The 21,733-nt window shown below is 46.9% G+C and overlaps 1 pseudogene; it reads left to right on the forward strand.

The window, feature by feature from the left end:
* LOC139230649 (uncharacterized) overlaps nt 1-21,733 on the forward strand; it is an 80,675-nt pseudogene that overhangs the window by 41,095 nt on the left and 17,847 nt on the right.

Below are 21,733 nucleotides of genomic sequence, written 5' to 3' on the forward strand. Positions count from 1 at the left end.
CCAATATTTAGTTGGATGAAATTTCTGCTCATCCACGAGGGATGTCTGACCAGCAGCGTGATAAATCAGAGACAGTGTAGGGTTGAGACAGGTTTTGGTGAGATAGAAACATAGAAAATAGGTGCAGGAATAGGCCATTCAATAAGATCATGGCTGATCATTCACCTCAGTACCCCTTTCCTGCTTTCTCTCCATACTCCTTGATCCCTTTAGCCGTAAGGGCCTTATCTAACTCCCCCTTGAATATATCCAATGAACTGGCATCAACAACTCTCTGCGGTAGGGAATTCCACAGGTTAACAACTCTCTGAGTGAAGAAGTTTCTCCTCATCAGTTCTAAATGACTTATCCCTTATCTTTAGATTACGTCCCCTTGTTCTGGACTTCCCCAACATCGGGAACATTCTTCCTGCATCTAACCTGTCCGGTCCCGTCAGAATTTTATATGTTTCTATGAGATCCCCTCTAATCCTTCTAAACTCCAGTGAATACAGGCCCAGTCGATCCAGTCTCTCCTCATATGTCGATCCAGTCTCTCCTCATATGTCAGTCCTGCCATCCCGGGAATCAGTCTGGTGAACCTTCGCTGCACTTCCTCAATAGCAAGAACATCCTTCCTCAGATTAGGAGACCAAAACTGAACACAATATTCCAGGTGAGGCCTCACTAAGGCCCTGTACAACTGCAGTAAGACCTCCCTGCTCTTATACTCAAATTCCCTAACTATGAAGGCCAACATACCATTTGCCGCCTTCACCACTTGCTGTATCTGCATGCCAACTTTCAATGACTGATGTACCATGACACCCAGGTCTCGCTGCACCTCTCCTTTTCCTAATCTGCCGCCAGTCAGATAATCTGCCTTTGTGTTTTTGCCACCAAAGTGGATAACCTCACATATTATACTGCATCTACCACGCGTTTACCCACTCACCTAACCTGTCCAAGTCACCCTGCAGCCTTTTAGCGTCCTCCTCACAGCTCACACTGCCACCCAGCTTAGTGTCATCTGCAAACTTGGAGATATTACACTCAATTCCCACATCTAAATCATTAATGTCTATTGTAAATAGCTGGGGTCCCAGCACTGAGCCCTGCGGTACCCCACTAGTCACTGCCTGCCATTCCGAAAAGGATTCGTTTATCCCGACTCTCTGCTTCCTGTCTGCCAACCAGTTCTCTATCCACGTCAGTACATTACCCCCAATACCATGTGCTTTAATTTTGCACACCAATCTCTTGTGTGGGACCTTGTCAAAAGCCTTTTGAAAGTCCAAATACACCACATCCACTAGTTCTCCCTTGTCCACTCTACCAGTTACATCCTCAAAATTCTAGAAGATTTGTCAAGCAGGATTTCCCTTTCATAAATCCATGCTGATTGGGCCGATCCCATCACTGCTTTCCAAATGTGCTGCTATTTCATCTTTAATAATTGATTCCAACATTTTCCCCACTACTGATGTCAGGCTAACCGGTCTATAATTACCCGTTTTCTCTCTCCCTCCTTTCTTAAAAAGTGATCTTATATTAGCTACCCTCCAGTCCATAGGAACTGATCCAGAGTCGATAGACTGTTGGAAAATGATCACCAATGCATCCACTATTTCTAGGGCTACTTCCTTAAGCACTCTGGGATGCACACTATCAGGCCCCGGGGATTTATCGGCCTTCAATTCCATCAATTTCCCTAACACTATTTCCCGCCTAATAAGGATTTCCTTCAGTTCCTCCTTCTCACTAGACGCTCGGTCCCCTAGTATTTCCGGAAAGTTATTTTTGTCTTCCTTCGTGAAGTCAGAACCAAAGCACTTGTTTAACTGGTCTGCCATTTCTTTGTTCCCAATTATAAATTCACCTGAATCTGACTGCAACCTACGTTTGTTTTCACTAATCTTTTTCTTTTCACATATCTATAGAAGCTTGTGCAGTCAGTTTTTATGTTCCCAGCAAGTTTCCTCTCATACTCTGTTTTCCCCCTCCTAATTAAACCCTTTGTCCTCCTCTGCTGTATTACAAAATTCTCCCAGTGCTCAGGTTTGCTGCTTTTTCTGGCCAATTTATATGCCTGTTCCTTGGATTTAACACTATCCTTAATTTCCCTTGTTAGCTACGGTTGAGCCACCTTCCCCATTTTATTTTTACTCCAGACAGGGATGTACAATTGTCGAAGTTCATCCATGTGATCTTTAAATGTTTGTCATTGCCTATCCACCGTTAACCCTTTACGTATCACTCTCCAGTCTATTCTAGCCAATTCACGTCTCATACCATCAAAGTTACCTTTCCTTAAGTTCACGACCCTACTCTCTGAATTAGCTGTGTCACTCTCCATCTTAATAAAGAATTCTACCATATTATGGTCATTCTTCCCCAAGGGGTCCTCGCACAACAAGATTAATAATTAGTCCTTTCTCATTACACGTCACCCAGTCTAGGATGTTTAGCCCTCTAGTTGGTTCCTCGACATATTGGTCTGGAAAACCATCCCTAATACACTCCAGGAAATCCTCCTCCACCGCATTGCTACCAGTTTAGTTAGCGCAATCAATATGTAGATTAAAGCCGCCCATGATAACTGCTGTACCTTTATTGCATGCATCCCTAATTTCTTGTTTGATGCTGTCCCCAATCTCACTTCTCCTGTTTGGTGGTCTGTACACAACTCCCACTAGCGTTTTCTGCCCTTTGGTATTCCGTAGCTCCACCCATACCGATTCCACATCATCCAAGCTAATGTCCTTCCTTACGATTGCATTAATTTCCTCTTTAACCAGCAATGCCACCCCACCTCCTTTTCCTTTCTGTCTATCCTTCCTAAATGTGGAATACCCTTGGATGTTGAGTTCCCAGCCTTGGTCACCCTGGAGCCATGTCTCCGTGATGCTAATTACATCATATCCGTTAACTGCTATCTGCGCAGTTAATCGTCCACCTTATTCCAAATACTCCTCGCATTGAGGCACAGAGCCTTCAGGCTTGCCTTTTTAAGACACTTTGCCCCTTTAGAATTTTGCTGTAATTTGGCCCTTTTGGCTTTTTGCCTTGGGTTTCTCTGCTCACCACTTTTACTTTTCTTCTTTCTATCTTTTGCTTCTGGCCCCATTCTACTTCCCTCTGTCTCCCTGCATAGGTTCCCATCCCCCTGCCATATTAGTTTAACTCCTCCCCAACAGCACTAGGAAACGCTCCCCCTCGGACAGTGGTTCCGGTCCTGCCCAGTTGCAGACCGTCCGGTTTGTACTGGTCCCACCTCCCCCAGAACCGGTTCCAATGTCCCAGGAAGAGAGAGGGACATCACGTTCCATCTCGACCGACTGGCTGCCACTCCCCCGGGGCAGAGCCTCAGCATCCGGGTGCAATCTGGTGGAATGCAGATTGCTGGCCTATTTCGGCACCATTAGCTTCCCGATGGACTGATGGGGCCCCATACACAATGGCAGCAGTCCGTGCTTGCGTGGCATTAATTTGACCCTGCAACACAGTAAGTACAATGATGCCACCACGCACTGACAGCCTGGCAGAATGCAGGATTTGTGTGGTCTCGTCCTGCCGCTCAATGGCTACTGCTATGTCACCATGGCCTGCGCCATTATGGCTGGGACCCCCATGGTCATGGGGCCTCCATCACCTATTGGAATATACGAAGGATGGGATCGATCAGTCCCCGAGGTGCAAATGCAAAGATTGAGGCGGCCTCCGCCACATATAAAACAAGTGCATCCACTCTCTGCGGGATCCTCGCCAAAGCACCCATTAGCTCACGGTGTATCTGCATTGACTCCCAGGACAGAGCCTCCAAGTCCAGGTTCTCATCTGCCGGTCTGTGAGCATAACTCATGGGCTGACTTATCTCCGGAGAGCTAGTCCCTGAGCTTCCCTCACGCTGGACGTTGCTGCAGGCCACTGGGGCCTGGAGTCTCAGGTTCAATTAACCCCGGGAAGATGGCCTCTTCCACTGAGGTGGACTCCCCACTCGCCAAAGAGGACGTCTCACGCTGTCCCAGCATACTGCTCTCCACCTCCTCCTCCTCTTCCCCGTCGTAATAAGATGTCGGCTCATGGGCAGGCTGGCGCTCATCATCTGTAAGCACAAAGCAACAGAAGTGCGGTTATCAGCTGGGGAGGGGTCAGGAAGACAAGAAGGAGGGGTGCTCGTTATTTTGGTTGCAACATGTTGTAAGCCATGTGGCCTCAAGGCTAAGGGTACTCACACAAAACGGCCATCGCATTCACATACCGACACTGCCGAGCGGGGGCTCTGCCTCTCTGCCCTCCACCGCCACGACTGCAGCGCCCATGAGGGCAGACACTCGCTCCTCCTCGTCAGTCAGGTCTTGGAGGTGAAATCACCTCCGCCCTGACAATGAAACTCACGCATATTGTGATCTGCAATGACCAACACAAAAAGTTGTTAGTGGCTGTGTAGGTGCTGGTGTGCCACATGTGTCTGCAGTAGGGTATTGCGAGTAATATACCGAAGTGAGCATATCTGCATTTCATCCTGCGTGACATCACACAGTGGATGTGTGACCGGTGGGTCTGGGGCACAAGCAACTACCAGTAAGTATGAGGCTTAGGCCTGTGACCACATCTGAAGAGTTGAAAGGTGCTGCTAGGTGGGCTCAGGCTGAGTAAGGAGCGAGAAGGTGAGAGACGCTTGGATGGGCAGGGCATGACTGGTGAGACAATGGAGAGTTCTCAGACTAGCTTCAGCAAGGAGGAGCATGGCCTGGTAGACATAGAGAAGGGGTTGGCACTGCAAAGTCTTTACATTGTGTGAGACAGTGAGATTCACTTGAAGGCGTTGGAAGATGAATAGAAAGGGTACTCACCCTGACGATCTGAGTAAGCATAAGTGGTTTACCTTAGATGTTTACGACGCACCCCCACGTTACACTAGTTCTAAACCTGGGAGTGATTACTGTATTGAACAGATGAATGAGTCACGGACAAATACCTCGGTCTCATCCGCCAATGCTTTATTAAAGCTAAAACACACACCTATCACCCAGTAAAACCACACAAACCCTGGTGTGTAAAACAAACAAATGCAGTACAATACACAGTGTGGCCTGTCGAGACAGACCCCTATCGCGATGTACCCCAATGTCTAAAACACCCCTGTAAACCCCTAAGAATTTGGTTGGGAGACCGCATGATACCCCCCCCACACCGTGGTTGTGATCTTAAAAGATGTGTGTGCAGCTTCCACTCCCAAAGTGAGTTCTCTGGAGGCTGAACAGTCCGATACAAGAGCCACAGACCCTGTAACAGGTGGGACAGACATTCGTCGAGGGAAGAGGAGGGTGGGGCTGATTTACCGCATGCTCCTTCCGCTGTCTGCGCTTGACCTCTTCACGCTCTTTGCGTTGAGACTCGAAGAACTCCACGCCCTCCCGGGTGCACTTTCTCCACCTCGGGCGGTCTTCGGCCAGGGTCTCCCAGGTGTCAGTGGTGATGTCGCACTTTACCAGGGAGCCCACCTTTGGCTCGTTTATCATGACGGAGCTCCGCATAAAGCATTTGCTTAGGGAGTCTCGTATCTGGCATGTGAACTATGTGGCCTGCCCAGCGAAGCTGATCGAGTGTGGTCAGTGCTTCAATGCTGGGGATGTTAGCCTGGTCAAGGACACTGATCCCCTCCCAGGGGATCCGCAGGATCTTGCGGAGACATCGTTGGTGATATATCTCCAGCGACTTGAGGTGCTTCTATACATCATCCATGCCTCAGATCCATACAGGAGGGCGAGTATTACTACAGCCCTGTGGACCATGAGCTTGATGGTAGATTTGAGGACCAGGTCTTCAAACACTCTTTTCCTCAGACGGCTGAAGACAGCACTGGCGCAATGGATGAGATGTTGGATCGCCGCATCAATGTCTGCCTTTGTTGATAAAAGGCTCCCAAGATATGGGAAATGGTCCACGTTGTCCAGGGCCGCACCGTGAATCTTGATGGTTGGAGGGCAGTGCAGAGCAGCAGGGACAGACTGTGAAGGACCTTTGTCTTACGGATGTTAAGCGTAAGGCCCATGCTTTCATATGCCTTAGTGAATACATTGACTATATCCTGGAGTTCAGCCTCAGAATGTGCACAGACGCAGGCATCATCCATGTACTGCAGCTCAACGACAGAGGTCGGGGTGATCTTGGACCTGGCCTGGAGGTGGCGAAGGTTGAACAGCTTCCCACTGGTTCTGTAGTTTAGTTCCACTCCAGCGGGGAGCTTGTTGATTGTGAGGTGGAGCATGGCGGCAAGGAAGATTGAGAAGAGGATTGGAGCGCTGACACAGCCCTGTTTGACCCCGGTCCGGACGTGGATTGGGTCTGTAATGGATGCGTTGGTGAGGATCACAGCCTGCATGTCGTCGTGAAGCATGCAAAGGATGTTGACAAACTTTTGGGGGCATCCGGAACGGAGGAGGACACTCCATAGACCCTCACGGTTGACAGTGTCAACGGCCTTTGTAAGATCGAAGAAGGCCATATATAAGGGCTGGCGCTGCTCCCTTAATTTTTCCTGTAGTTGTCGCAAAGCTTGTGTCTGTTCTGCCCCGTAGGGGACGAAATCCGCACTGTGATTCCGGGAGGAGCTCCTCAGCCACAGGGAGAAGAAGGTTGAGGAGAACTCTCGCGACAACCTTCCCAGTGGCTGAACCCCTCCCCTGTAAACCCTTAAGAATTTGGTTGGGAGACCGCATGATACCCCCTCACACCGTGGCCGTGATCTTAAAAGATGTGTGTGCAGAAATGCTCACCGATTTCACTGGCTTACTCGCTGCTTCTTCCGATGAAATGGTGCCTCTTCTGGTTTCTTCTCTCCTTATCAATATGGAGGGTTGGATTCTTGTAGGGGCAAAGCAGCGATGCGAGAGAGAGAGCTGTGTCCACATGGAATGCTTTTATATCGCAAGTTCGTTTGCCTTTTTAGGCTGAATAAAGTTTGTTTTGAGGCTTCCTGTGGGTGTGTCTTCTGCTTTTACCCAATAAAGTTCCTTATTTTCGAGGCTTCCTGTGTTTGAGTCCAGTGATGAGTTTTCACTTCCAAGCAGTCTGGGCATAATGGCTCTCCTATTATTCTGGTAATTCATCCAGGTAATCACTGATTGACGAGGTCACCTTGCCTAACAATGGACTCCATTAGCCCATCTCCTGCCTTATTGTCATTGCAGACTCCCTGCCCATCATTCTAAGTTCAACATGGAGCCGCTCATGGGCCCTTCCCACAAACAGCTTCCAGCTTTCTTTCAGTGGTGAGAAAAATATTAAGCACAATGTCCAATAAATCCTTGGAGGTTCGATGCTTCCAGTCTTTACATAAGGCCGTTGAATTTATTGTGACATTGCGTCGCTGTTGTGGCCACTGTGTTCCGGGCTGCAACGTGCTGTGCCACCTCCCTCCACAGCCCTGTTAAAATCCTAGGTGGTGGCCTTCATCCCCCTCCAGAGGGCATTCCAGCGACTCTCCACTGGCTCCAGCAAGGCATCAAGGACGGTGGGCGAGAACGGGGAGATAGCTTGCTTCCTCATTGCTCCTCCATTTTCACGCTCTGAAGACACTGTGGAGCTGGAGCTGCTCATGCACTAACTTACCTTGATGCACCTTTAAGACTCGGCTTTTCCCGGGAACTGAATCGGAGTTCGGTGCATGCGCAATGGGTCGGTTCAATTTAGTGCCGGAATTTTCATTCGCGCCCCCCCAGGTCAAGTGTGTAACGGCTGAATTTGCGCCACATTCAGCTCTTCGCAATTCCAACAAACTTCTTGATGGAAGGTGCTAAAATTACCGCTCTGCCTGGGTTACCGCCCCAACTGAGGTGCGAGCTAATTCCTCCCCTATAGAGTCTTGCAGTACAGAAGGAGGCCCTTTAGCCTGTCTTGCCTGTGCCGACTCTTTGAAAGAGCTTTCCAATACCACACTCCACCTTTCTCCTCATAACCCTGCAAATGAGTTCTCTTCAGGGACCTGTCCAATTGCCTTTTGAAAGTCACTATGGAATCTGCTTCCACCACCCTCCCAGGTAGTGCGTTCCAGATCTTAACATCCCTCTGTGAAAAACATTCTCCTCATTTCCCCTCTAGTTATGTTACCAATTATATTAGATCTATGCCCTCTGATCACTGACCCAATTGCCAGAGGAAGCAGTTTTTTCCCAACTTGTTCTATCAAAATCCCTCGTAACTTTGAATAACTCTATTGGGTCTCCCCTTAACCTTCTCTGCTCTAAGGAGAACAATTCGAACTTCTCCAATCTGTCCTCATCACTGAAGTCCCTCGTCTTTGGTATCAACCTGGTAAACCTCCTTTGTATCCTCTTCGAAGCCTTGACATCCGTCTAAAAGTGTGGTGCACAGAATTGTACACAATGTTCCAGCTGAGGCCTAACTGATGGTTTGTAAAGGTTTAGCATAACTTCCTTGTTTTTGCATTGAATGCTTTACAAAGCCAAGTATCACATATGCTATATTAACCACCTTATCAACTTGCCCTGCACCTTCAAAGATTTGTGAATATACACCCCCAGGTCCCTCTGCTGATGCTCCCCCCTCAAAATAGCACTATTTAGATTATACTGCCTCTCCATGTTGTTCCTCCCAAAATGTATCACCTTGCACTTATCCACATTAAGTTGCATCTGCCTTGTGCCTGCCCATTTCACCAGTCTCTTTATGTCTTCCTGAAGTCTGCTACTGTTCTGCTCACTATTTACGATGTTGCCAAGATTTGTACATCTTCAAACTTCAGAGTTGTAGTCCCTATACCCAAGGTAATTTATATTTAACAAGAAAAGCACTGGTCCTAATACCGATCTCTGGGAACCCCATTGCTTACTTCTCTCGAAATACCTTTTAGAAAGTCCACATATACAATATCTACTGCACTATCTTCATTAAACCTCTACTACTTCATCAAAGAACTCAATCAGGTTAGTCCGACACGATTTGCCGTTAACAAATCCACACTGGCTGTCCCTTATTAACCCATGTTTTTCTAAGTGAGAATTAATGTTGTCCTTGATAATGGTCTCTAGTAGTTTACCCACCACTGACATTAGGTTACCAGGTTTATCATTCTCTCCTTTTTAAAACAGAGGTGTAACATTTGCAATCCTCCAGTTCCCTAGCTCCAATCCCATAACCATGGAGATTGAAAGATTGTGGCCAGAGTCTCTGCTGTCTCCACCCTAGCTTCTCTTAGCAACCTAGGACGCATTCCATCTGGACGGGTGACTTCTTAACTTGGAGTTATGCCAACCTATTTGGCACCTCCTTTCTATCTATTTTTATCCTACCCAACATCTCTACTCCCCCTTCCTCTACTGCGACATTAACTTCATCCACTTCAATGGTGAAGACAGATACAAAGTGCTCACTCATTAATTTAGTCAGCCCCACTGCCTCCACAAGATGATTAGCTTTTCTGTTCTTAATCAGCACCACCATTCCTTGAACAATCCTCTTACTTGTTATATGTTTCTTAAAGATTTTTTGGTTCCCTTTATGTTACCCACTAATTTTTTCTCATAAACTCCCCTTTGCAGTTATTACATCGTTTTACAATTTCTCCCTGCACTGTATTCTGCCTGGTTTTCGACTGAAATCTATACCTGACATTTGTCATGAACCTCCTTTTTCTGTTTTAATGAACCTCTTTCCTTCGTCATCCAGGAAGCTCTACCTTTGGATGTCCAATTTTTCCTTCTTTTGGGAATATGCTTGGTTTGTACCCAAAGTATCTCCACCTTGAAGGCCTGCCATTGCTGATTTGTTGTTGGAGGTGAGGGTGGAGGAGACAAGGGAGGGGGGGTTTCAGATGACTGACTGTAGTGGAGAAGGGAAGCCCAGTGGGAGGAGTGGGGAGGGCAGGGGTTAGCTTTTCATTCCAGGTTGATCTTAAACCAGTTGTCTGCCATAAACGTCAAGTCTGTGTCCCTTGGACTTGAGGGACCAGAGATGAGGACCGTACCGAGAGAATGAGCAATGTGAGAAACAGTAATGGTTTTAATGAGGACTAGGGTATCAAAGGTGGAAGTGAGGGTGTAACTGAGCAGATCGGTAGCTGCAGAAAGTCATGGTGAATGGGAGGCCAAAGGCTAGACAGTTGAGAATTTGAAAGTGCCATTGCAAGTGACTTGGGGAGAGTTTTTAAGTGGATAAAGGGAAATCAGTAGATGTAGTGTATTTGGATTTCCAGAAGACTTTCTATAAGGTGCCACATAAAATGTTACTGCACAAGATACGAGCTCACGAGATTGGGGGTAATAATATTAGCATGTATAGAGGATTGGCTAACTAACAGAAAAAAGGAGTCAGGATAAATGGGTTATTTCAGGTTGGCAAACTGTAACTAGTGGGTTGCCACAGGGATCAGTGCTGGGGCCTCAACTATTTACAATTTATATTAATGACTTGGATGTAGGAACCGACTGTAATGTAGCCAAATTTGCTTCTGATGCAAAGATAGGTGGGAAAGCAAGTTGTGAGGAGGACACAAAGAATCTGCAAAGGGATATTGACAGTTTAAGTGAGTGGGCAAAAAATTGACAGATGGAGTATAATGTAGGAAAATGTGAGGTTATCCACTTTGGTAGGAAAAATAAAAAAGCAAATTATTATTTAAATCGAGAGCGATTACAAAATACTGCGGTACAGAGAGATCTGGGGGGGTGCGTGTATATGAAACACAAAAAGTTAGTATGCAGGTACAGCAAGCAATTAGGAAGGCAAATGGAATGTTGGACTTTATTGCAAGGGGGATAGAGTATAAAAGTAGGTAAGTCCTGCTACAACTGTACAGAGTATTGGGGAGGCCACACCTGGAGTAATGTATGCTGTTTTGGTCTCCTTATTGGAGACAGTTCAGAGAAGGTTCACTAAGTTAATTCCTGAGATGAAGGCGTTGTCATATGAAGAAAGGTTCAGCAGGTTGGGCCTATACTCTTTGGAGTTTAGAAGAATGAAAGGTGATCTTATTGAAACCTGTAAGAGTATGATGAGGCTTGACAGGGTAGATGTAGAGAGGATGTTTCCGCTCATGGGGGAATCTCGAACTAGGGGATATAGTTTCAGAATAAGGAGTCGCCATTTAAAACTGAGATGAGAAGGAATTTCTTCCCTGAGGATTGTGAATCTGTGGAATTCTCTCTCTCAGGGCGCTGTGGAAGCTGGGTCATTGAATATATTTAAGGTGGAGATAGATTTTTGAACGATAAGGGATTATGGGGAGCGGGCGGGGAAGTGGAGTTGAGGCCAAGATCAGATCAGCCGTGATCTTATTGAATGGCAGAGCAGGCTCGAGGGGCCAAATGGCCTACTCCTCTCCTATTTTTTGTGTTCTTATGTTTTCCAGGGGCAGACATGGAAGGAAGGGGGATGTGTGTGGAGAGAGATACAAGGAATTGATCAGAGATTGGCTGATCAGTGATTGGCATGATAGAAGTGGCAAGGTCAAGGGGGTGGCTATGGATGGGGGAGTTTATATGGAGATTAAGGGAGGATAGGAGGGCAGTGAATTCAGGAGAGAGAGCATGAGGAATTGAGATGGAGGTTGAAATCACTGAGAATGAGAAATCGCTCGATACAGGGGCTGAGGGAGGAAAGAGTGAAGATATCTGAGAAGCTTGGCATGGTACTTGAGTAGGTGGTAGTGAACAAGGATTTTAAAGGAGAGGAGAGAAGGGTGGAACAAGGTTAGATGCTCAAAGGAAGAGAAAGTGCCAGATCAGGAGGGGGACAGACCAAGCTGTGATTGGGTGATGAGAGCCATACCGCCATCACGGCGGTTTAGACAGGGCAAGTGATGGAAGCTATAGCCAGGCGGGAGGTGTCATCACCCATCAGCCAAGTTTCTGCGAAGGGCATAATGTCGATGCAATCATGTACAATAAGCTCATGGATGTCAAGGGCCTTGTTCACAAGGAATTCGACATTCTGGAGGGAAATGTGGATGTAGACATAGAAACATAGAAACATAGAAAATAGGTGCAGGAGTAGCCATTCAGCCCTTCTAGCCTGCACCGCCATTCAATGAGTTCATGGCTGAACATGCAACTTCAGTACCCCCTTCCTGCTTTTTCGCCATACCCCTTGTTCCCCCTAGTAGTAAGGACTTCATCTAACTCCCTTTTGAATATATTTAGTGAATTGGCCTCAACTACTTTCTGTGGTAGAGAATTCCACAGGTTCACCACTCTCTGGGTGAAGAAGTTTCTCCTCATCTCGGTCCTAAATGGCTTACCCCTTATCCTTAGACTGTGACCCCTGGTTCTGGACTTCCCCAACATTGGGAACATTCCTCCTGCATCTAACCTGTCTAAACCCGTCAGAATTTTAAACGTTTCTATGAGGTCCCCTCTCATTCTTCTGAACTCCAGTGAATGCAAGCCCAGTTGATCCAGTCTTTCTTGATAGGTCAGTCCCACCATTCCGGGAATCAGTCTGGTGAATCTTTGCTGCACTCCCTCAATAGCAAGAATGTCCTTCCTCAAGTTAGGAGACCAAAACTGTACACAATACTCCAGGTGTGGCCACACCAAGGCCCTGTACAACTGTAGCAACACCTCCCTGCCCCTGTACTCAAATCCCCTCGCTATGAAGGCCAACATGCCATTTGCTTTCTTAACCGCCTGCTGTACCTGCATGCCAACCTTCAATGACTGATGTAACATGACACCCAGGTCTCGTTGCACCTCCCCTTTTCCTAATCTGTCACCATTCAGATAATAGTCTGTCTCTCTGTTTTTACCACCAAAGTGGATAACCTCACATTTATCCACATTATACTTCATCTGCCATGCATTTTCCCACTCACCTAACCTATTCAAGTCACTCTGTAGCCTCATAGCATCCTCCTCGCAGCTCACATTGCCACCTAGCTTAGTTTCATCCGCAAATTTGGAGATACTACATTTAATCCCCTCGTCTAAATCATTAATGTACAATGTAAACAGCTGGGGCCCCAGCACAGAACCTTGCGGTACCCCACTAGTCACTGCCTGCCATTCTGAGAAGACCCCATTTACTCCTACTTTTTGCTTCCTGTCTGACAACCAGTTCTCAATCCACGTCCGCACACTATCCCCAATCCCATGTGCTTTAACTTTGCACATTAATCTCTTGTGTGGGACCTTGTCGAAAGCCTTCTGAAAGTCCAAATATACCACATCAACTGGTTCTCCCTTGTCCACTTTACTGGAAACATCCTCAAAAAATTCCAGAAAATTTGTCAAGCATGATTTCCCTTTCACAAATCCATGTTGACTTGGACCTATCATGTCACCTCTTTCCAAATGCGCTGCTATGACATCCTTAATAATTGATTCCATCATTTTACCCACTACTGAGGTCAGGCTGACCGGTCTATAAGTCCCTGTTTTCTCTCTCCCTCCTTTTTTAAAAAGTGGGGTTACATTGGCTACCCTCCACTCGATAGGAATTGATCCAGAGTCAATGGAATGTTGGAAAATGACTGTCAATGCATCCGCTATTTCCAAGGCCACCTCCTTAAGTACTCTGGGATGCAGTCCATCAGGCCCTGGGGATTTATCGGCCTTCAGTCCCATCAATTTCCCCAACACAATTTCCTGACTAATAAAGATTTCCCTCAGTTCCTCCTCCTTACTAGACCCTCTGACCCCTTTTATATCCGGAAGGTTGTTTGTGTCCTCCTTAGTGAATACCGAACCAAAGTACTTGTTCAATTGGTCTGCCATTTCTTTGTTCCCCGTTATGACTTCCCCTGATTCTGACTGCAGGGGAGCTACGTTTGTCTTTACTAACCTTTTTCTCTTTACATATCTATAAAAACTTTTGCAATCCGCCTTAATGTTCCCTGCAAGCTTCTTCTCGTACTCCATTTTCCCTGCTCTAATCAAACCCTTTGTCCTCCTCTGCTGAGTTCTAAATTTCTCCCAGTCCCCGGGTTCGCTGCTATTTCTGGCCAATTTGTATGCCACTTCCTTGGCTTTGATACTATCTCTGATTTTCCTTGATAGACACGGTTGAGCCACCTTCCCTTTTTTATTTTTACGCCAGACAGGAATGTACAATTGCTGCAGTTCATCCATGTGGTCTCTAAATGACTGCCATTGCCCATCCACAGTCAACCCCTTAAGTATCATTCGCCAATCTATCCTAGCCAATTCACGCCTCATACCTTCAAAGTTACCCTTCTTTAAGTTCTGGACCATGGTCTCTGAATTAACTGTTTCATTCTCCATCCTAATGCAGAATTCCACCATATTATGGTCACTCTTCCCCAAGGGGCCTCGCACAATGAGATTGCTAATTAATCCTCTCTCATTACACAACACCCAGTCTAAGATGGCCTTCCCCCTAGTTGGTTCCTCGACATATTGGTCTAGAAAACCATCCCTTATGCACTCCAGGAAATCCTCCTCCACCATATTGCTTCCAGTTTGGCTAGCCCAATCTATGTGCATATTAAAGTCACCCATTATAACTGCTGCACCTTTATTGCATGCACCCCTAATTTCCTGTTTGATGCCCTCCCCAACATCACTACTACTGTTTGGAAGTCTGTACACAACTCCCACTAACGTTTTTTGCCCTTTGGTGTTCTGCAGCTCTACCCATATAGATTCCACATCATCCAAGCTAATGTCTTTCCTAACTATTGCATTAATCTCCTCTTTAACCAGCAATGCTACCCCACCTCCTTTTCATTTTATTCTATCCTTCCTGAATGTTGAATACCCCTGGATGTTGAGTTCCCAGCCCTGATCATCCTGGAGCCACGTCTCCGTAATCCCAATCACATCATATTTGTTAACATCGATTTGCACAGTTAATTCATCCACCTTATTGCGGATACTCCTTGCATTAAGACACAAAGCCTTCAGGCTTGTTTTTTTAACACCCTTTGTCCTTTTAGAATTTTGCTGTACAGTGGCCCTTTTTGTTCTTTGCGTTGGGTTTCTCTGCCCTCCACTTTTCCTCATCTCTTTTCTGTCTTTGCTTTTGCCTCCTTTTTGTTTCCCTCTGTCTCCCTGCATTGGTTCCCATCCCCCTGCCATATTAGTTTAACTCCTCCCCAACAGCACTAGCAAACACTCCCCCTAGGACATTGGTTCCGGTCCTGCCCAGGTGCAGACCGTCCGGTTTGTACTGGTCCCACCTCCCCCAGAACCGGTTCCAATGCCCCAGGAATTTGAATCCCTCCCTGCTGCACCACTGCTCAAGCTACGTATTCATCTGTGCTATCCTGCGATTCCTACTCTGACTAGCACATGGCACTGGTAGCAATCCCGAGATTACTACTTTTGAGGTCCTACTTTTTAATTTAGCTCCTAGCTCCTTAAATTCGTTTCGTAGGACCTCATCCCTTTTTTTTACCTATGTCGTTGGTACCAATGTGCACCACGACAACTGGCTGTTCTCCCTCCCTTTTCAGAATGTCCTGCACCCGCTCCGAGACATCCTTGACCCTTGCACCAGGGAGGCAACATACCATCCTGGAGTCTCGGTTGCGGCCACAGAAACGCCTATCTATTCCCCTCAGCATTGAATCCTCTATCACTATCACTCTCCCACTCTTTTTCCTGTGGAAATCCCCAAAAGCTACCTGCAGCTCGTGAGCACAGCAGCTTCATTTATCTGTAGACAAATAAAAGTTACTGTCATGAACTTGGCTGCTGCTGCCCTCTCCTGATGAGTCATTCCCCCCAACAGTACTCAAAGCGGTGTATCTGTTTTGCAGGGGGATGACCATAGGGGACTCCTGCACTACCTCCCTTGCACTACTCTTCCTGCTGGTCTTCCATTCCCTATCTGGCTGTGGACGCTTCTCCTGCGGTAAGACCAACTCGCTACACGTGCTACTCCTGCCATTCTCAGCATCGTGGATGCTCCAGAGTGAATCCACCCTCAGCTCCAATTCCGCAACACGGACCATCAGGAGCTGGAGGCGGATACACTTCCCGCACACGTAGGGAGTGTCCCTGAGTTCCCACATGGTACAGGAGGAGCATAACACCCGACAGAGCTCTCCTGCCATGACTTAACCCTTAGATACACTTAAATTGGCAACAACAATGTTAAAAGTTACTGACTAATATAAAAAAGAAAAAGAAAAACTACTCACCAATCACCAGCCAATCACTTACCCCCTAGGCTGTGACGTCACCTTTCTGTTTCTTTCTACTTCTTTTTTGCCTTCTCCCTGTAGCTGCACAAGTCACGCCTTTTGTAGGCCTCTACTGATCCCCGGACTCACGCCTCAGCGACCACGAACTCCCGCTGCCTCTCGCGGCCTTTTGTAGGCCTCTGCTGATCCCCGGACTCACGCCTCAGCGACCACGAACTCCCGCTGCCTCTCACGGCCTTTTGTAGGCCTCTGCTGATCCCCGGACTCACGCCTCAGCGACCACGAACTCCCGCTGCCTCTCGCGGCCTTTTGTAGGCCTCTGCTGATCCCCGGACTCACGCCTCAGCGACCACGAATTCCCGCTGCCTCTCGCGGCCTTTTGTAGGCCTCTGCTGATCCCCCGACTCACGCCTCAGCGACCACGAACTCCCGCTGCCTCTCGCGGCCTTTTGTAGGCCTCTGCTGATCCCCGGACTCACGCCTCAGCGACCACGAACTCCCGCTGCCTCTCGCGGCCTTTTGTAGGCCTCTGCTGATCCCCCGACTCACGCCTCAGCGACCACGAACTCCCGCTGCCTCTCGCGGCCTTTTGTAGGCCTCTGCTGCTCCCCGGACTCACGCCTCAGCGACAGTGATAGCTGATCCACTGGCAGAGTCCACAGGGTCAGCATTGGGAGGGGTGAGTGGAACAGAAAAGAGATTGGCAAAATTAGCCCCCAGCTGACACACTGGCTGGATGGTTGGCGAGAGAGTAGGATGGAGCAGTTGGGGTTGCTTCTCGTTTGGATTCAGCAACGAGTGCCTCAATGGGCCCTTCGGAGGATGCCGAGAGGCACAGAGGGAAGCTCTAGGTTTGTCTAAGAGGGAGTCAGACCTAGGATGGTGGCAGGAGAGTAGGAAGGTTGAGGAGTGCTGAGGGATTGGGGTAGGGATTTGGTCAGAGTACCCAAGAGGGGTGAAATGAAAGGAGCAGGCCGAGCAGGGGTGAAGAGAAAAAGAGGAAATAGAAGTGATCGTCTCGGGTCTGGATCAGCATCCAAAAGGTGCACGTGATTGGACACCGGGAATCTCAAGTTACAGAGGTGGGGTTACACAGCAAGATTTGGATCGATCTATACTGGTAATAAATGGGGAATAGAGAGTGCAGAAACCCGGGGTTAAAAAGTTCAAATCATGAACATGCACACTAACTATTATCCTATCACTGCCCATGTTTCATTAGCTGGAACAGATAACGGGGTGGATTTTCCATTCCTTTGCGCTCCGATTTTTGCCCCGGAGCGATGGCAATGGCGGCGGTGAGGTTTCTTTGGGCGGGCGGTCAGCCTCCAGTGCCCCACGGGGGGGTTTTGGGGCCGGTTTTGCAGCAGAGCGGAGCAGCACCACCTGGTTGCAACACTGGCTCGCCTTTTGACTCCAGCCCAAACCCGTACACCCCGCAACGCGTCCCGCAGTGACCATCTGGGAAAACGGGCAGTCCAACCTATAACCGACTGCAGAGACACAAATAAAACAATCCTAAGGTAAATCTGATTGTTTTTTTCTTTTCATTTTTTTTTCGATTTATGTTGTGGTGCGTGGGCTATGTATTGGGAATGTTTTTGTGGAGTTTTTTTCAAGTTTTTTTCTTTCCCCCCAGGGCGTCCCTCGGAGCGCTTCTGGGCCAGCTTTTTAGCTCGGGAATTTCCCATGCTAATGCCCTAAGAGAGGTGTCCAATGCCTCCCTTAGCACTGCGCCCCAGACTCTGGGCCCAGCTCCCCAATTTTGAAGACTGAGATGCAAACTGTTCCCGGTTGCAAACTTTACCAAGCCCCAAAATCATCAAAGCTTAAAATCCAGCCTATATGAGTTGTTGCTGAGATACAGCCCATTCCCAGAAATCCTGGTCGGGTAAAAAGCTTTAAAAAGCGCACTTACCTGAAGCTGCTGTGCCCACGAGCGATCCCGGTCCTGAGGCCTCCATTGACTGTGCGTGCACATCAGGACGTGCACAGGGCTGGAGCTGCAGGCTCATGGCTCTGGGTAGCCAATCAGGTAAAGTATGTTCTCAGTCATAATAATGGGAACTCCGTAAGTTGGAGTTCCCATTATAGAAACATAGAAAATAGGTGCAGGAGCAGGCCATTCAGCCCTTCTAGCCTGCACCGCCATTCAATGAGTTCATTATTATGAATGAGAACCCCTCCCCCTCCAAACATACAGAACATTAATAAAAAAAATACTCTACATATTTAACATTAATTTAAATTAGTTATTAATGTATTATTAAAAATATCTTTTTTTTATTTAAAAAAAAAAGCTTTTAAAATTATGCTTTAAAATAAATTTAACGTAGTGGGCAGAGTTTTTAAAATAAAATGTGTTTTTTTAATTTACTTTTTATGTTTTAAGTGTGTTGTAAAACTCTTTGCCTGTAAAAGTAGGCTATACACCTGCTTTTATCAGGTGCAAGAGTTTTCCGGACATTTGTTAGGCAAGATATCGATAAATACCTCAATTTTGCCCATGTAAATGTCCTGGCTGCCGAGATACGGAAGATCTGTCAAGCTCCAGCATGCACATTGTGCACTGAAAACCAGCTTTTGCGATGCCTTCCCGGGTGCGTACTCTCCCAGGACGGACCCGGGAGGCCGGAATTTCTGCCCCATTATCACTGCAACATTAGATGACCGAAGAAAAACATCAATTTTAAATTCAGTCAGGATCTTAAAACTTCAGAGAGTTAGGGGTGGAAGTTTGGTCATGCCTCTGGTGCGACGTTAATCTAGGCAGAGCGGTAAATTTTGTGGTGGGAAATAGTTTGCGTCTCCAGCCACAAAATGTCCCTGAGTGTGGAGCGGGGGACTAAGAGAGGCGTCCCCACATCTCTTTTAGGGCGCTAGGCCGGTTCAGTAACTGAGAATTCTGAGCTGAACAGCCAGCCTTGGAGCGCCCTAACAGAGGCTTCCGTGGAAAAAAGAAAATCAGAAAAAACCCCATCATAACACTCCCAATACATTACTGACTCAACGTCAACATAAATCGCAAAAATAGAAAACAATCACACTCACTGTTGTGTATCTGTAAAGCATGCACTCCCATGTTCCGCCACCAGGGAGCTCATCCCCTGAATTTCCAAGGGATCCCGGCATTCCTTGGGAGCACTGTATATAAGCCGGCCCCTGAGGCCTGTTCTTCACTCTGGAATGTCTTATTAAAGACTGAGGTCACTGTTACTTTAACCTCCCTGTGTGCAGTCTCATCTGTTAGGAACACAACAACTGGTGACGAGTGTACGAATCCAACGCAAAGATGCAGCAAACTGGGCATCCTGGAGAAGTTCTCGGAGGGTGAGGACTGGGAAGCCTATGTCGAACGGCTAGACCAGTACTTTGTAGCCAACGAGCTGGACGGAGAAGGAAGCGCTGCAAAAAGGAGCACGGTCCTCCTCACGGTCTGCGGGGCACCGACCTACAGCCTCATGAAGAATCTTCTGGCTCCAGTGATAAGTCGTATGAGGAGCTGTGTACACTGGTTCAAGTGCATCTTAACCTGAGGGAGAGCGTGCTGATGGAGAGGTATCGGTTCTACACGAGCCAGCGATCTGAAGGTCAGGAAGTGGCGAGCTACATCGCTGAGCTAAGGCGACTTGCAGGACAATGTGGGTTTGATGGCTGCCTGGAGCAAATGCTCAGAGACTTTTTTGTACTGGGCATTGGCTACGAGATTGTAGAGACATCGACCCTCAGTAAGGCCATTGCGATAGCACAGGCGTTTACGTCCACCAGTGATAACACCAAACAAATCTCTCAGCACAAAAGTGCTAGCAATGTTCATAAATTAACTGGAACTGTGTTTGCGAGCAGAAACAGGGATAAAAATAAACATACCTTATTGGACAGGACTTTTAACGTATAAATGAGTGAGATAATTTCATTTTTGTATTTTTTTTTAAACTTTTAAGCTGGTAAAACAAGGTCTTAAGCCTACTTTTACCAGGCATAAACATTTCAAGGACATTCGCTGGGCAGAAGTTGAACAAATAGCCGAACTCTCCGCCCACAAATGCCCTTTTCTTTCAGATTCGTACGATCTATCGAGAGGATTCTTGACAGATCGCAAGTTCCTGCCTAAACCTGGAACTTGCAGGGCCCCTACAGGCATGTGTGCACCCTGTACGCGCCCGTAGGGGCCACAAATTCAGCCCCATTGTTCCGCATCTATAAACCTGCAAATTTATTTCATAATTACACCAAACATTTTCTCTTTCTTTACACTTCTCTGCTTACTTCTTTCTTTCTTGAGGGAGGGGATAGAGAGATTTTGCTGATTGGTTAACTCGCCAGATGACAGCTTATCTTGAGCAGAAATGATCTTCCTCCCCCAGTGACCTATTCAAAACTAGAGAGAGGCCACTCACTGCAGCCACCATTTGACTGTCAGTCCAGGCTGCATGTTGTCACAGGGATCTGCTCTAAAACCAGCTAGAAACAGGTGAAAGTGACAGCAGTATTATGGTTGGGTTGAGCTGTCATATTCTCAGCTCCCAACTTGTAATTGGTGCAGAGTTGGAATGTAATAATTGTGGGCTGATCACATGAGATGCTGTAAACCCTTCCCAATATTCCAGTCTCTGTGTTCAATCTGCAGCTCAGTCTTTTCATTGCATTGAATGGGATGATTATTTTGAGATGAACAGAACATTTGATCTGTCTTGTTAATCGTTGGATTGTAACCCAGCAGAATGGTGCAGACTGAGTGAGGGAATTCCTTGTTCCTATTCTCAATCTGTGAAGATACAGCTCATAGTTTTAACTGGCAGTCAGCAAGAAGTGTAAGATGTGAAATATTTTTGTTTCGGCAGGATATGATGAAGTGGATTTAGATTATGGTAAGTACAGAACCATTATACAATTCAATAAAGTTGTTCCCAAAGTTATAATACAAATTGAAGAACAGTTCCTGAATATTTTAATGTCACTGCTGAAACAGCTCATCAGAATACATTTTCTGAACAAACATTTATTTTGTCGGAGCTGCTTTACTCCAGCTGGTTAACTCTGCCAGAACCAGGGGTCACAGTCTAAGAATAAGGGGTAAGCCATTTAAGACCGAGATGAGGAGAAACTTCTTCACTCAGAGTGGTTAACCTGTGGAATTCTACCGCAGAAAGTTGCTGAGACCAGTTCGAACAGTTATATTCAAAAAGGATCAAGGGGTATGGAGGGAAAGCGGGAAAGGAGTACTGAGGTTGAATGATCAGCCATGATCTTATTGAATGGTGGTGCAGGCTCGAAGGGCCGAATGGCCTGATCCTGCACCTAATTTCTATATTTCTATGTTTCGAAGATGTTTTTTCAAACGGACAAAAAAGGTATTACAATCATGTGTATATTTTGAGACCATTGTATATTTAGGCACACATTCATGTATACATTTTACGAAGCCATTGTATATTTAGATATACATTCATATTTGTAATGCCCATCGTACCACAGGTACATTACGATGCATCATCATCGGCAGTCCCTCGAAAACGAGGAAGACTTGCTTCCACTCTAAAAATGAGTTCTTAGGTGACTATACAGTCCAATAAGGGAATTACAGACTCTGTCACAGGTGGGACAGACAGTTGTTGAAGGAAA

Source organism: Pristiophorus japonicus, chromosome 19, assembly GCF_044704955.1.
Source record: "Pristiophorus japonicus isolate sPriJap1 chromosome 19, sPriJap1.hap1, whole genome shotgun sequence".
NCBI classification, from domain to species: domain Eukaryota; kingdom Metazoa; phylum Chordata; class Chondrichthyes; family Pristiophoridae; genus Pristiophorus; species Pristiophorus japonicus.